Raw genomic sequence first — 17,086 nt, forward strand, 5'->3', positions numbered from 1 at the left:
CTATTATTATAACGCAAGGTAGGTGAGAGGGTTCATCTCACCAAACTGCTCTTCCTTTGGTGTCTGAAGCATTCCAGTAATTGCTAGAAAGTTCCTCCACCTGCTTCAAACACTGCTCTGGGATTACAATGAAGTATAAAAAAGCTGTGTAATATTTTCTTTGTCAATGAGAAAACAGAAAGTGTTCTGTAACACTCCGTTTCTCCCTGCAAGATCCCTGTCTAAACTATCTTTCTGCTCCGGTTTGCATAGAAATGTCTGTCTTTCACAGCTTGAGATCTGCCTATCCAATGAGTATTTCACACCACATTTCCTCAACCATACCCTTATCTATCAGGGAGTTAAGCTGACCACAGTGTTCCTTACTCCACCTTCCCAATGTCATGGGCATGCATCAGCTACGGATTCAAACACACAGAGGACCTCCGGCAAGATTTTTCAAATTTTGTGTCTTGCCTAAGACCTCTTAAAGAAGCCAAACCCTTTTTATATGATTTCTTAACTCTATAAGTATTCAAAGCAATCCCTTTAAAAAAGTTAGAGTGACTTTTTCACAGTACAGGTCAGAGAGACCTGGTTGTCTGTCATCTGTCACCTTGGATAGATGGGCTGTGGCAGCTGAAAGTGATGCCATAAGAAGGATTTTGAGGCCTTAGGCAAATTCAGCAAGGAGGAGTCTACTCAAGGAATTAAACTACACCCTGGATTAAGAAACTTACACCTGGGCCTGGCGAGGTAGCTCATGCCTGTGAAGCACTTTGAGAGGCTGAGGCAGGTGGATCTTGAGATCAAGACCGTCCTGGCTAACATGGTAAAACCCCATTTCTACTAAAAACACAAAAATTAGCTGGGCGTGGTGGCATGTGTCTATAGTCCCAGTTACTCAGGAGGCTGAGGCAGGAGAATCATTTGAACCCAGGAAGTGGAGGTTGCAGTGAGCCTAGATCACACCACTGCACTCCAGCCTGGTGACAGAGCGACACTACGTCTAAAAAAAATAAATAAAAATAAAAAAAATAAAGATAAAGAAACTTAAAATTTAAAGGAAGACACAGAATCAAGTCACATCAGACCCAGGCTGTGTGCTGTGATGTAGTAGCAACATCCAGCAGGGGACAGTGGAGCATGATGTTGAGCTTGCCGTCCCTCTCCACCTGCTTCAGCATAGAGATCAGCAGGAGGTATCAAAGCAGTGCATAGACCCACCAGAGGTCATAAGTCTGTAGCACGTGTTGCTTATACAACCCACATGTAGAGCAGCTATCATGTGCAAAAGACACATTACATCCAATCAAGGAATTAAACTAGAACCTGGCTTAAGAAACTTACAGTTTAGAGGAAGACACAGAATAGAGTCAAATCAGACCCAGGCTATGTGCTGTGGGAGGGCTGGACAGAGAAGAAGGTCATTTGGACTGAGGGACAAGAGAGTCTCCAGTGGCAACTGACCTAACCAGGTGGGAAGAATGAGTCAGGCTGAAGTAAGGGGAGAAGGCCCTGCCAGGTGAGGGCGGTCACAGGGCTGTAGAGATGTGACAGGCAAGGACAGAAGATGCAGTCTACCAGAGCCACAGGCATTCAGAGTGATGAGGAGGCAGGAGGAGGTCAGTCAGTGAGGCTGTGAGGGCCAAACTCTGGACAGCCACTAGGCTTCAGAAAAAGATAGCAACATGAACCAGTTACTGTTTTAAAATAATAGTGCTGACCACCACAGCATGACCAAGCACTCATCAAGCGCCTGGTACAATGCCAAGGGCACATGCAGTATCTCTTTTTATGCCTTTATTATTTTTAATTGACATATTATAATTTCACATATTTATGGGGTACATGTGATATTTTGATACATGTACACAATATGTAATGATCAAATCGGGGTAATTAGCATGCTCATCACTTCAAACATTTATTCAGGACATTGAATGTGCTGGAGACATTCAAAATCCACTCTTCTAGCTATTTGAAAAACATAATCAATTGTTGTTAACTGGAGTCACCCTGCAGTGCTATAGAACCCTAGAATGTATTTTTCCTATCGACCTGCACTTTACATCCATTAGCTAGCCCCTCCCTCTCATCCCCCAACATGCTTCCCTGCATCTAGTAACCAGTATTCTACTCTCTACTGGTATGAGCTCAACTATTTTAGCTTCTACAGATGAGTGAGAACACGTGGTACTTGACTTTCTGTTTTCCCTTTTTTCATACTTTAACATAATGTCCTCCAAGCTCCTCTATGTTGCTGCAAATTAGAGAATTTTGTTCTTTATGTCTAAATAGTATTCCATTGTATATACATTTTCTTTATCCATTCATCTGCAGATAGACACTTAAGTTGATTCCATATCTTGGCTATCAAGAATAGTGCTACAGCAGATACAGGAGTGCAAATATTTCTTCAACATACTGATTTTATTTCCTTTGGATATATACCCAGAAGTGGGATTGCTGGACTCTACAGTAGTTCTACTTTTAGATTTTCGAGGAGCCCCCATACTGTTCTCCATAACACCTGTGCTACTTTACATTATCACCAATAACATGCAAACATTCCCCTTTCTCCACAAACTCACAGCATTTTGTCTTTTTCACAACAGCTGTTCTAACTGAGGTGAGGTGATAGCTCACCATGGCTTTGATTTATATTTCACTGATAATTTGCCATGTTGGGCATTTTTTCACCTACCTATTGGCCATTTGTATGTCTTCTCTTAAGAGATTTGTATTCAGCTCATTTGCCCATTTTCTAAGGATTATTTGTTTTTTCGCTGTTCAATTGTTTGAGTCCCTTGTATATTCTGGATGTTAATACCTTGTCTGACGAATAGTTTGCAAATATTTTCTTTGATTTTGTAAGTCATCTCTTTACTCTGTTGATTGTTTATTTTGCTGTGCAGAAGATTTTTAGTTCATTATTATCTCACTTGTCCTATTTTGATTTTGTTGCCTGTGCTTTTGAGATCTTCTCCTTAAAACATCTGCTCAATGTCCTGAAGCATTTACAATTTGACTTCCTCCTTTCCCATTTAGATGACCTTTATTCCTTTCTCTTGACGAGTTGCTATAGCTAGGTCTTCTAGTACCTTTGAATAAAAGTGTTCAAAGTGGGCATCTTTATCCTACTCCAGATCTTAGAGGTAAAGCTTTCAAATTTTCCATGTTCAATATGATGTTGGCTAAGAGTTTCTCATATATGACATTTATTGTGTAGAGGTAGGTTCCCATTATACCTAACTTGAGAGCTTTATCATGAGACGATGTTGAATTTTTTCAAATGTTTTTTTCTGTATCGATTGAAGTGCTAATATAGTTTTTGTCTTTGATTCTACTAATGTATCACATTTATTGACGGTATATTGAACCATCTTTGCATCTAGGAGATGACTCTCACTTGATCATGGTGAACAATCTTTGTAATGCAATGTTGAATTGGTTTGCTAGTATTTTGTTGAGAACATGTACAACTATGTTCATCAGGGATATTGGCCTATAATTTCCCTTTTTTGTTGTTGTTGTCTCCTTGCCTAGTTACGGTATCAGGGTAATTCTGGGCTCACAGAATGAGTTTGGAAATTTTTCCTCCTCTTTAATTTCCTGAAAGAGTTTGAGAAGAATTGGTGTTAGTTATTCTTTAAATGTTTGGTAGAATTCAGGAGTGAAGCCATCAGGTCCTGGGCTCTTCTTTAATGACTTTTTATTACTAATTCAATCTCATTACTCACAATTGGTCTCTTCAAGTTTTCCCGTTTTTCTTTGGTTCAAACTTGGTAGGTTCTACGTGTCCAAAAATATATTGATTTCTGCTAGCTTTTCAAATGTGTTGTAAAGTTGTTGGTAATATTCTCTAAAGAACCTGTGTATTTCTGTGATATCAGCTGTAATTGTCCCTTTCCATTTCTGATTTATTTGGGTATTTTTTCTTTTTTTCTTGGTTAGCCGAGCTAATTGTTTGTCCATTTGATGTATCTGTTCAAAAAACTAACTTGTATTTGTTGATCTTTTGTATTTTATATAGTCTCGATTTATTTTATTTCTGCTCTACTCTTTATTATTTTTTCCCTCTACTTATTTTGGGTTTGTTTTGTTCTTGCTTTTCTAGTTCCTTGAGATGCATTGTTAGGTTATTTGAAATTTTTCCACTTTTTTGATGTAAGTGTTTATTGATATAAACTTCCCTCTTAGAACTGCTTTTGCTGTCTCCCACAGGTTTTGGTATGTTGTGTTTCTATTTTCATTTGTTTCAATAAACTTCTAAATTTCCTTCATAGTTTCTTCATTGACTCCTTGGTCATTCAGGAGCATGATGCTTCATTTCCATGTATTTACACTATCTCTAACGTTCCTCTGATTGATTTTCAGGTTTATTCCACTGTGGTCAGAAAAGATACTTAATATGATTTCAATACTTTTAAATTTGTTTAGACTTTTTTTGTGGCCTAACATGTGGTCTACGCTGGAGAATGTTCCATTGCTGATTAAAAGAATGTGTATTCTGCAGCTGTTGGATAAAATGTTCTGTAAATATCTGTTAGATCCATTTGGTCTAAAGTGTAATTTAAATCTAATGTTTCTTTGTTGATTTTCTGTCTAAATGATCTGTCCAGTGCTGAGAGTTTGGTGTCGAAGCCTCCACCTATTATTGTATTAGAGCATATATCTCCCTTTATATCTAATAATATTTGCTTTATATATCTGAGTGTCCTGGTGTTGGGTGAATATATGTTTATTATTCTTACATCCTACTGCCGAGTTAACCTCTTTATCGTTATATAATAACTTTCTTAAGCTCTTTTTACCATTTTTTAATTAAAGTCTGTTTTATCTTAGCATAACTATTCCTGCTTGCTTTTGTTTTCTGTTTGCATAAAGTATCTTGAAGTTTCAACTCTACACTTTCAGTCTGTATGTGTCTTTACAGGTAAAGTGAGTTTCTTGCAGGTACCATATAGTGTGGTCATGTTTTTTACCCACTAAACCAGCCTATATATTTCACATAGAGAATTTAATCTGTTTAAATTCAAGGTTATTATTGATAGGTAAGGACTTGTTGTTTCCTGGTTGTTTTGTATATAATTTGTTCGTTTCTTCCTCTCTTACTCTTTATAATTGTAGTTTGATGGTTTTCCATAGTGATAAGATTTGAATCTTTTGTCTTTCTCTTTTGTGAATCTGTTCTCCCAGTGAGTTTTATATTTTTGTGTGTTCTCATGATAGTGATTATCATCTTTTTGCCTCCAGATGTGGGACTCCTTGAGCCTTTTTCGTAATGTCAGTCTAGTGTGACATTACAAAGTTTTGCTTGTCCAGAAAAGACTTTATTTCTCCCTTATTTCTGAATTATTCTTGCTGGCAATTTTCTTTTTCTTTCAGTATTTTGAATATATTATTCCATTCTCTCTTGACCTATAAGGTTTCTGTGGAGAACTCTCTGTTAGCCTAATGAGGATTCCATCACATATGACTTGATGTTTTTCTCTTGCTGTTTTTGGAATTATCTCTTTGTCTTTGACTTTTCATAATTTGGCTATAACATGCCTCAGAGAGGAACTTTTGTGGCTGAATCTATTTGGGGATCGTTGTACTTTCTGAATCTGGATGTCCATATCACTCCCCAGACTTGGGAGACTTTAGGTTTTCTACCCTTTTTCCCTTCTCTTCTCCCAGAACTCTCCTATATGAATATTTGTTCTCTTACTTATGTGTCATAAGTCTTGAGGGCTTTCATCACTCTTTTTCATTCTTATTTCCTTTTTTTTCCCTCTGACTGGGTAATTTCAAATGACTTATCTTCAAGTTCAGAGATTTCTTCTTCTGCTTGATCAAGTCTGCTGCTGAAACTCTCTATCATATTTTTTATTTCATTCACTACATTCTTCAGTGGCAATATTTATGTTTGGTCCTTTTTAATGATTTATATCTCTGTTGAATTTCTCATTCATATTGTGAATTGTTTTCCTGATTTTGTTGAATTACATTGCATTTTATTTTACCTTTTTTAGTTTCCTTAAGATCATTATTTTGAATTCCCTTTCTGGTAATTCATTAATTTTCCCTTTCATTGGTGTCTGTTACTATAGAGTTACTGTGTTCCTTTGGTGATATCAAATTTCCTTCCTTTTTCACGTCTTGTATTCCTATGTCAATGTCTGTGTATCGATGGAAGAAACACTTCTTTCAAACTTTCTGGAGTAGATTTTGTAGAGAAAGACTGTCACCTGCAGTTGCATTTTAACATGCCAGTTGGGAAGAGTGTGGTGACTCTTTCCAGATAGGCACGGTGTTCTAGTCTCCATGCAGCTTATTTATTTGTGCTCAACATCAGGAATAACTGTGGGTGCCACAGTGGGCTAAGCTGTAGAAGTTTGTGTCAGCAGCAGCAGTGGTGTAGGTTGCTAATGTCCTCAGTGTCAAGGGCTTCTGGGGTCCTCCTATGCTCATCTTCCCTACAGTAGGGAGACTCAGCCAAGGGGATCCCTTCTGGTGTCAGGTCTGACAAGGCCTACAAGTAGCTGCACTGGTGGTAGATTCCAGATTCAGGTGCTCAGAGTAGCTGTAGGGCCAACATCCTAGGCTCAGGGTCCCATGAACCTATTTTGTTACCCAGGTCTTGGGGTGTAGGTTCATGTTCTGTGGCAGGGTAGGTTAAAGATTGCCCACAAATCCAGGATCTGTGAGTCTGAGGCATCTACTAGCAGTTCAGGCCCACAAGGTTGCATTGTAGCTGTGATTCTACCCACAGGAGGCAGGGCACAGAACTGTCCCAACTCCAAGGAAGAAAAGGTGCTCTAAGGTTTGGGCCTAGGGAACAAGTTATAGCTGCAACTTGGGAATCTGAGCCAATAGGGTTCAGTAGCAACTTGAGTCCCTCAGGATAGCGCACCATGCAACAGTGACTCTAGACACACCTGGATAGTAGGGCTCAACAGTATTCCAGACCAAACACAGGAGCAACGAGTACCCCAGAATGGTGGAACACAGCTGTCCTCTGGGCTCTGGGGATGGGGAAATCTATGGGGCAGCAAAGCCATAACTCTACTCCCCAAGGAGATGTTTGTCTCAGCAGCTCAGACTCTAGGGATCTCGTTCAGCTTCGGGAAAGCCAGGTACAAGAATTATTTTGCCAAGAGAGCAGGGTATCTGAGCTCAGTCACTGCTCTGTTTCTCTGGGACATGGGACATGGGATACTACATCAGCTCAGCCCTGGATTGTGTAGCTGCTCAGCTCAGCCAAAGCTCTAATTCCCCATGGGACAATGTACCACTTCAGCTTGGGTCTAGGGGGTGTGACTGTTCTGGGTGACCCAGGCACCATGAACCCAGGTGGTTCTCACTGGCCCCAAGCCCCTGTTCTAAGCAGTATGCCCCAGATGAAGAATAGACAAAAGATAAGATGGCAGAGCTGGGCCAGACCCAGGCAGAGGCTAGCAGAAAGAGAAAGGAAAGGGATAGATGAGGAGAGGATAAACCAAGGCACTGTGCTGACAAAGGAGAGGCCAGCCAGGGATGATCTTAACAGAAGGAAAGCCTCATGCCTCTGTACCTTGTTTGATACCCAGGAACAAGGAATGGACTTGCCATTTACTCTGCAAACCTTGACTATGTGCCAGGCACTGTTGTTAGCACAAGGGATCCAGGACAGAGATGTGGGGACACTGACAGGTCACCTGGCCATGACCACACACCGTGACAAGCACACTAAGATGTAAGAAGCAACCAGAAATGCACACAGGGGATGTCTGAGAGAGCTGGAGTCAGACTACCAAGATCAAGCCTGGGCCAGAAAGATGGTGGTCAACTAGGGGACCAGTTCCTGACAGTGGAGGCTCTGGAGGCCAGGCAGATGTATCAGGCTTCATAAAAAGTCAGCAGATGGGTCCAAGCGAGGCATGACCAGAGTATTTTAAAAACAGAACAACTGGGCACTTTGGGAGGCAAAGGCAGGCGGATCACCTGAGGTCAGGAGTTTGAGATCAGCCTGTCCAACATAGCCCCAGAGAAAGAAATCCCATCTCTACTAAAGACACAAAATGAGCCAGGCATGGTGATGCACACCTGTAATCCCAGCTACTAGGGAGGCTGAGGCAAGAGAATCGCTTGAACCTGGGAGGTGGAGGTTGCAGTGAAGCGAGATCACACCATTGCGCTCCGGCCTGGGTGACAGAGCAAAACTCCATCTCGTAAATATAAAAAAAAATTTAAAAGAGAACACTTTGTTATATTGAGATGGGAGGAATTAGTCCTTTCAAAATTTAAAAAAAAAAAATTATTTAAACCAAAAGGTCATACTCTGTGTAATACTATAATGGTGGATACATGCCATTATTCGTTTGTGCAAACCCATACAACACCAGAATGAACCCTAATGTAAACAATGGGCTCTGGGTGATAATGACGTGGAAATGTAGGTTCATCAATTGCAACAAATGTCCCAGTCTGGTGGGAGATGCTGACCACTGGGGAGGCTCTGCAAGTGTGGAGAAAGGGGACATATAGGACATCTCAGTACCTTCCTGAGTCTGAAACTGTGAAACCTAAAGCTGTGACCCTAAAACTGCTCTAAAAAGATAGTCTTAAAAGGAAAGAAAAAAAAAAAGAAGAAGGAAGTTCACACTGACTGAGGGTGGAGCTTGGATTAGGGTGGGGGCAAGGCTGGATGGAGAGAAGACAATGGGAGGCCAAGGGATGCAGCCAGAAAGTGAGGTGGGCTGCAGCAATCATGCTGACCGGAACGGAGGTGCTGGGGAAGAGAGACGGGCTGGGAGTTGGACTTGTTCACAGCAGAAAGAAAAGGGTAGCAGTGAAGACAGCCAGCCCTCAAGCTTCAGCAGAAGGATGCAGGTGCCTTAACCAGGAAGAAGCAAAGAGGAGGAGGAAGAGGAGAAGAGTGTGGGCTGCAGTTTCCAAATGCCTGACAGAGATGGCAAAGTGAGCCTGGCTAGCAGGCAGCTGGATACATAGCCGGGAGCTGAGAAGAGAGAGAGAGGAAGGGTCCATGTCCCATGCCATCACAGACACAAAGGAGGGACCCATTCCACTCACACACATTTTAACCCCTCGAACTACCTGTAAATTGTTCATGTCTGGCCCCTAATTTGGAATGGGCTTCCAGTGCCCCTTCCTGACCCCTTTTGCTCCCCCACCCATCGCTCTCCTGGAGTCTAAGTTGCCACTGCCCTGTTACAAATCCAAGAAATACGTAGTTCCACCAAAAAAGAACATACTTAAACCGAAGTGACAGGCCATCTCCCCAAAAGCAAAACACACATAGGAAAAAAAAATGCTGAAAAGTTCTGGCAGAGGACAGCACACAAACACATTCCAAGGCATTGCATGACTTTTATGCAACATTGACCCAAATGGCCGATAAAAAGGGAGGGGAAAATACGCGAGTCAACATAGCAACTGTCACATTGCATTACTCAGGCTACCCCTTCCATACAGATGTCTTCCGTAAAGACAAACAATTCCCCAGATGCCCCATGAACTTGGGCGCCTCTTTGCCACAGAGAAGGAAACATCTGGTTTGCAGTAGATTTGCATCAGCCTCCCTGTGTTTCTCAGGCCTTTCCTGTCTTAAGCAATTTTGTTTTCATGAGTCTAGATTTTAACTAGAGGAAGATGGATGGAGGTGGGGTGCCTGGATCTGGAGGTACAGCTGAACTGCAAGGTTTTGGGAACCAAAATACCCAAGGTAAAGCTAGTACATCTAGGAAGGGAAGTCTTAAAATCACCCACGGGACCAAGGCAGGCTTGGCACATGTCTTAGGTTTGGGGGAAGCAAAGAGAGATGCAGACAGCCCCCCAACTGTGATGGTAAAACCTCCAGTGTGCCTCCCAGAGGCAACCCACCCCCACCACACCAAGCCCAAGGCTCCGTCCTTCACACTCAAAATATTTTCCATGGAGCTTCCCTGTTTTCCAAATACCATTAGTCCCTTGGTAAGAATATGGGATGCTGTTCTCCCCTATGTTTAAATCCAACTCACAGTAAGTGCCATGAAGGGGGAAATCCCAAACTCTAGCCAACATGGCCTTCCAAAACATTTTGCTGTCCTTGTGAATAGCCAGCCCTTCAATCGACACCCTTTTAAGTTCCAAGGAAAACAAATATCTCTGTTCCTAGCATGGGGCTCCTTTAGGTTGTGTGAGAAGTGGCTTGGGTCACTACTCAACCTGGGGGCCACCTAACACTGGCCAAACATCCATGGCCACATGGGCACCTTAGCTGCACAGAGATGCAGGTATTTCAATGGAGCCTGAGAGTCTGGCCAGAGCTCTTTCCCCACAAACTGTCAAACCTACTCAAGCGGGGCTCTGCCAATGTGGAGGGTGGGATTTCACCTGCCTTGGACTAACATTTCCCTTTGCCTGATCCAGAAGGAAAGCACAGACTAAAACATAAAGATGCTATGTCCACATGCTCACGGCAGGTATGTTTACAGGGTGCCTGCTAACCAGGTGGTCCCTGAAGCAGGCTCCGGGAAATCTCCACTCTGCATCCTTTGTGCTCTTGAGTATGTGGGGCCATCACACTTCAAAGCCAGAAAAAAACGCAATCACTGCGCCACATGCCAAAACACAGACTTCACTAGGTCAGCAAACCTCTCGCCCACTCCCACCACCTCAGTTGTTTTGTGACTTTTGTTTGTTTTTTCACTAGATATACACAAACTGCCCTCATCCTGCTAGTCAGCGCTGCACTGAACCCATCTATCTCACCAGAGGGCCCAGCCTCTCCCTTCGAGGCCCACCAGCAGGGACCCGGTACTGCTCTAGCTGGGCCCCCTTCTGGGAGTCTGAAATTCACAACCCCCACCTGCTTCCAGCCCTCCATCCTTGACCCATCTCCAAAATCTGGGTAACCCAAAGAGCAGACAGGAGCAGCCCAGACAGGGCCTCCTGGCCCCGAGGAAGTTCCCCAAAGCACCTAAGGCACAGCTCTCTTTCCCTCCCACCCTCTGGACCACCACCTGCCCCCCACCCCCGCACAGCCCAGAGAGGGTCTGGCCACAGCCCCACCATGTCGCAACCCCCTGGCCCAGCGCAGCCACTCAGAAGGCGGCTACACGGAGGCTCTGGTTTCAGCTGAATATTTGTCTTGGCCCCTGCTGTCCCTGCAGGCTATAACGGGCACGAATTTCCAGGAAAAATCATCGTTTTTTGATTCCCTGCTTGTTTTTCTCTGGGTGCACATGATGTGCAATCACCAAAAACTGTAAATCAATTAGCAGCCATTTGAAGGGTGAGTGCTATGCTTAGTCACAAAACGTCCTGAGAGTTGGCTAGAGGGATAGATGTTCTAATCAGGGAAGTCAACAACTGCAAACACTATTGCTTCAGCCTTTCTTCTCCTTCAGTGGCTTGATTTCTGCTTCTCAACCCAGCCACCTCCCCATCCCACATCTCCCCCATGCAGAGACCTAACTAATATTGAGCAAATACCCTCTAGGGATGCTAGCTACCCAAAAGAGCCCAGAAGATCTAAATGGCAGGACCTCTCACTTTAGAGAGGTTATACTCTATTGAAGAAGGTCAACCACAGCCAATGACTGGGCAAGGAATCACAACTGGGGATGACTGCAAGGTGCTATGTATGCCCCACAATGCAGACACCTACAGCACAGGTTCCCACCCAGGTGGAGGATCCAGGTCAGGACCCCTCCTCTAGCTACCAAATCTTACTTCCCCCTGCTTTTGCTGTTCCACAGACCCTTCAGATGGGAGCTCAGGTTGACCTTACCCTATGCTTTTTCTCCTAGATAACCGAGCATGGTTGGCACCACCACCAAGCCATGCTGAAACCTTCCCCACCATTGCTTTCTCCAACCTCTTCCCCCTGCCAGGCAAGCCCCCAGCATCTCTGCCCAGGCTACCAGCAGCCTCCCCAAGAATCACTGGCGTGTCCTTCCTTCTATCCGTCCTTCCTTCTAATCAAGGGCAGGGCATTTTGCCAACATGGTGAAACCCCAACTCTACTAAAAATACAAAAATTAGCCAGGTGTGGTGGCACATGCCTGCAGTCCCAGAAATGAGGCTGAGGCAGGAGAATCACTTGAACTTGGGAGGTAGAAGTTGCAGTGAGCCAAGATCCTGTCACTGCATTCCAGCCTGGGCAACAGCGAGACTATCTCAAAAAACAAAAAGAGAGAAAATGCATGCCTTCAAATGACACAAACTATACAGCCAAGAAAGAGTTAATATAACTATGAAAAAACCCACTCTAAACACAATAAAATAATAGACCCAAGTAAAATATAACTAGAAAACACAGGTATAAATCTTCACGACCTTGGATTAAGTAATGGTTTTTTAGATATGACAACAAAAGCAAAAGCAACAAGTAGAAACAGATAAAGTGGACATGATAAAAATTAAAAATATTGTGCTTCAAATGATACCACCAAGAAAGTGAAAAGACAACCCAAAGCATGGGAGAAAACTTTTGCAAATCATCTATCTGTCAAAGAATTTGTATCCAGAATATATAAATAAAGACTAAAATTTAAATCTCATCACAAGTCAATACTAAAAGACAACCCAATTTTAAAATAGCAAGAATTAGAAATAGTTTTTTTTTGAGACAGAGTCTCAAAGAAGGTAGAAAAATCGGAATCCTCAAACATTGTTGAAGGAAATACAAAGTGCTGCAGCGGCTTTGGAAAACAGTACAGCAGGTCCTCGAAAGGTTAAACACAACTACCTTATGATTCAACCATTAATCCCACTCCTGGGTTCCCAAGAGAAATGAGAACGTGGCCAGGTGCGCTGGCTCACACCTGTAATCCCAGCACTTTGGGAGGCCAAGGCAGACGACGAGGTCAGGAGTCTGAAACAAGCCTGGCCAACAATGGTCAAACCCTGTCTCTGCTAAAAATACAAAAAAAGTAGCCGGGCACGGTGGCACGTGCCTGTGATCTCAGCTACTCGGGAGGCTGAGGCAGGAGAATCGCCTGAACCTGGGAGGCAGAGGTTGCAGTGAGGGGAGATGGCGCCACTGCACTCCAGCCTGGGCAGCAGCAGGAGACTCCGTCTCAAAAAAAGGAAAAAAAAAAAAAAAGTGTTAGTCAAGCTCTAAAGGCATATTGGCAGGAAGCAAAAACATTTTCCTCAAAATACTAAAAATTAAAACCCGAAAGATCTTCGTTTTTCTCCTTCTGAAATTCAGCCGCACCTCCTTAAAATCATCTTGGAAAACACTGGACCTCATGACTTCAACACCCTTTCAAACCATGAGTTTCTAGACCCTTGCATTCCTTCCCTAAAGTGAAATAGCCCAAGTTTCCTTGAGCATTGCTCAAAAGGTTTTGAGTCCTCTCATCCACCATCCCCTCTGCTCTCCAGGGATAAGTGCTGTTTGCTTCAGTCGCAGCCTGAGCAGCACCAAAGAAAACTCAGCTATAATTGAGCTAGACCTATCCTCCCATTAGCGCCATATCATGCCTGCCTTAAGGCTGAACTAATGAGAGCCATTGTTTCTTTACCCAGAGGGCTTTGAGACATATCCCCTCCAGCCCATCCCTGATCAATTGGGGCTTTTGGATGGACGGCATGACATTTATAAAACAAGATAGTTTGGATCAGCATAAGGAACAACTTTCTGACGATTAGTAAGAATCCAAGAAGAAGCCAAGTGCAGGGGCTCACACCTGTAATCCCAGTACTTTGGGAAGCCGAGGGGGTGGATCGCTTGAGGTCAGAAGTTCAAGACCAGCCTGGCCAACATGATAAAACCCCATCTCTACTAAAAACACGAAAATTAGCTGACTGTAATTTCAGGTACTTGGGAGGCTGAGGCAGGAGAATCACTTGAACCCGGGGAGGTGGAGGTTGCAGTGAGCTGAGATCGCACCACTTCACTCCAGCCTAGGTGACAAGAGCGAAACTCTGTCTCAAAAAAAAAAAAAAAAAAAAAGAATCCAAGAAGAGTAGTTCAAAAACAGACTAAGTTTGTCCCTGGGGAAGTCCCCAAACAGAATCTGCCAGGGTGGTGATTCCAACTGCCAAACCTCCACCAGAACCTCCACCAAACAGGACCCCCAACTCTGAAATCCATGCTTCTCTAACAAAACACACAAAGACAGAGGAGGAACGAGCCAGGGTGCGCTTCCTGGAGGAGACTGGGAGTATTGCAGATTTCATGCCTGGGCTCTGCCCTGGGATGGTCCAATGCATCAGATTTCCCGCCATAATTCATTTCATTCTCACACCTGTCTTGTGAAGTAGGGAAGCTGTTCCCATTTTGCCAACAATGAAACTGATGCTCAAAGAGGTTAAATAACTTATCCCTCTGCCAATCAGTTGGCAGAGCCAGGATTCCAAGTCAGTTCCATCTGGCGCCAAAGTCCACGTTCATCCTATTATGCTGTGCCGGACACAGGAAGAAACAGAGAAGCTGAAGGTCATCATCTGATGTCAATCTGGAAGGCTAGGAGGAGTGGTTTTGATTTTACACAGATCATCAGAAAAAGGCCACAACTTTTTTGATGAGAAAAGTTTTTTCATCTTTGTAAACATTTGAGATCCATTAATAATTAGCAAATGAGAATAATACAATAAGGGGAAATGAAGTAACAAATGAGACATAAGTGAAAGCTGAAGTCCTTGGGAGGCACAGAAGCAACCTAGGAAAGGAGGTTCCTGGCAGCCTTTAGCCATGTCCCCTCAAAGAACATAAACCAGCCTCTGTCTGGAGAAGCATCCAGAAGGAGCCCGCCAGGAGCCACGGGGACAAGGGCACCTGCTTCTCAGCCCTGATCTACGGAAAGCGCTGTCACAGTTTCTTAAAGGGGAAAGGTGGAAAGCATCACTACTTACATCGTAACAGCAGACGGCCACGAATGATGACCATTTGCCACCAGGGAATTCACAATTCCAGGATGTTTTTCATTTGCTTGCGGAGTTATCGGAAGTTACAGTGATGGATTCAACCACCTTATCAACAATTAACTCATACCCAGAGCTGACCAAACAGCTCCTGATTCCTTCATCTCCCATTGAAACAAACAAACATGCATGGCCTTCACAAATAGAACTTCTCCAAGAAAGTGACAAAGGAAGCAGCGATAGCATTCTTCACGGTCACAGCTAAGCAAAGAGGGGAGGTGACACATTTGTCAAAGCTGTGAATAGGGTCCCTGATACCATCGGCTGTTGTACAGTCCACATGCTTCAAGCCACAAGACATGTTGTGCAAGTGTGTGATGTGTTTGGGAAAGAGCTCATGTGTACTTCCAAATCCCAGATTAAAGAGCATGGGGCTCCAGGAACACCTGAGTGCTGTTTTTGAAACCATGCAAAATCACAGCCAACACAATTGAGCCCACAGCAGTAGGAAAACATTTCGAAATGTTATTTAAAGTACTATTATATATAACGAAGGGTCCATAGTGAGATGTCTTGGAGCTTATGAATATTTATTATAGTACATTCTTGAAAACAAAAAAAAATTAAGTCCAATACAAATGAGAAACAGATTTATAAGAGTCAGTCCTATGTTTACATTATGCAAATTGTAGTTAAAGACCTATAACCAGAATATTGTTAAATGCCTAAAAGGGGGTGGTGGGGCAGCTGATTTGTGAGCATTTTCTTAAAATGGGCAAACAACATTCTTAGAGTTTTTGACAATCTGTGCACTGAAGGGTTCATGTGGGTACATCTTGTTAACTTTCAGCGACTTGGTGGTGGAGTCACAGAACCAAGGTAAGATCAAAGGCCTGAGGCTCTCACAGCCCCTTGGCTCACAACAGCCAAGGCTCCACCAGACGGAGGTAGGAGACACCTTGAACCTTGACAGAAAGCGCTCACACACATCTCAGCTGCCTCCAGCCCTGAAGCAATGAGGAGGCTTTGCTAGCACGCTGAAAACTCCCACACAGCTAGCTAAGCACACTCGAGTTTCACATTCAGCAGAGACAGAGGCCTTGAGGACGTTGCAAAATAGCCTGCCCCAGAGACCTCACCTTGAGCTTTGCCACACGCACCAAGCGGGGCATCCTCTGAGTACGGGTCCCAGACAGACATGCAGGTGACAGGAAAAGTCTATTTCTAAGGAAGATGGATGCTGAAGGAGCTCCCCCCGATTCCCCTTTGTAGGTATAGTAAAAGGCCCATAACCACAAACTTCACCAGACACCACATCATCGAAGGAGGGCAGACCAATAGTATTAGACCGTTTTCACGCTGCTGATAAAGACATACCCGAGACTGGGTAATTTACACAGAAAAAGAGGTTTAATGGACTCACAGTTCCATGTGGCTTGGGAGGCCTCACAATCACAGTAAAAGGCAAAAGGCAAGTCTTACATGGCAGCAGGCAAGAGAGAATGAGAGCCAACCAAAAGGGAAAACCCCTTATAAAACCATCATATCAGCCAGGCATGGTGGCTCACGCCTGTCATCCCAGCACTTTGGGAGGCCGAGGCACGTGGATAACCCAAGGTCAGGAAATCAAGACCAGCCTCACCAACATGGTGAAACCCCATATCTACTAAAAACAAAAAAATTAGCTGAGCATGGTGGCACACACCTGTAATGCCAGCTACTCGGGAGGCTGAGACAGGAGAATCGCTTTAATCCAGGAGGTGGAGGTTACAGGGTGCCAAGATAGTGCCACTGCACTCCAGCCTGGGCAACAAGAGTGAAACTCCATGCCTCTCAAAAAATAAAAAAATAAAGCCATCAGATCTGTAAGACCTATTCACTATCACGAGAACAGTATGGGGGAAACTCCCCTCATGATTCAATTATCTCCTACCAGGTCCTTCCCACAACACATGGGAATTATTCAAGATGAGATTTGGGTAGGGACACAGCCAAGCCATGTCACCAATTAAGATGTATTATTATTATTTCTTATTAGGAAAGCAATACACAGTCATTGTAAGAGATCTGCAAAATGCAAGAAAAAACACAGGGAGAATACAGGAGAAAATGTCTACACAGGATTAAAATTAAATTGAGATCCCTCACTGAAATGGGTTGCTTCACCTCTTCTTAGGGAGCATGGACGGACTGCACCCCACCTCACACTGCCCACTGCCAATGGCCCCCAGGCTTCTGCCCCAGATACCATGGAGGCTGGTGG

General features: G+C 43.7%; 1 protein-coding gene across 3 annotated transcripts in view; it reads right to left on the bottom strand.

The window, feature by feature from the left end:
- LOC101051251 (protein FAM169BP) overlaps nucleotides 1-17,086 on the bottom strand; it is an 87,255-nt gene that overhangs the window by 36,484 nt on the left and 33,685 nt on the right. The window lies entirely within an intron of this gene.

This window comes from Saimiri boliviensis, chromosome 5, assembly GCF_048565385.1.
Source record: "Saimiri boliviensis isolate mSaiBol1 chromosome 5, mSaiBol1.pri, whole genome shotgun sequence".
Classification (NCBI taxonomy): Eukaryota; Metazoa; Chordata; class Mammalia; order Primates; family Cebidae; genus Saimiri; species Saimiri boliviensis.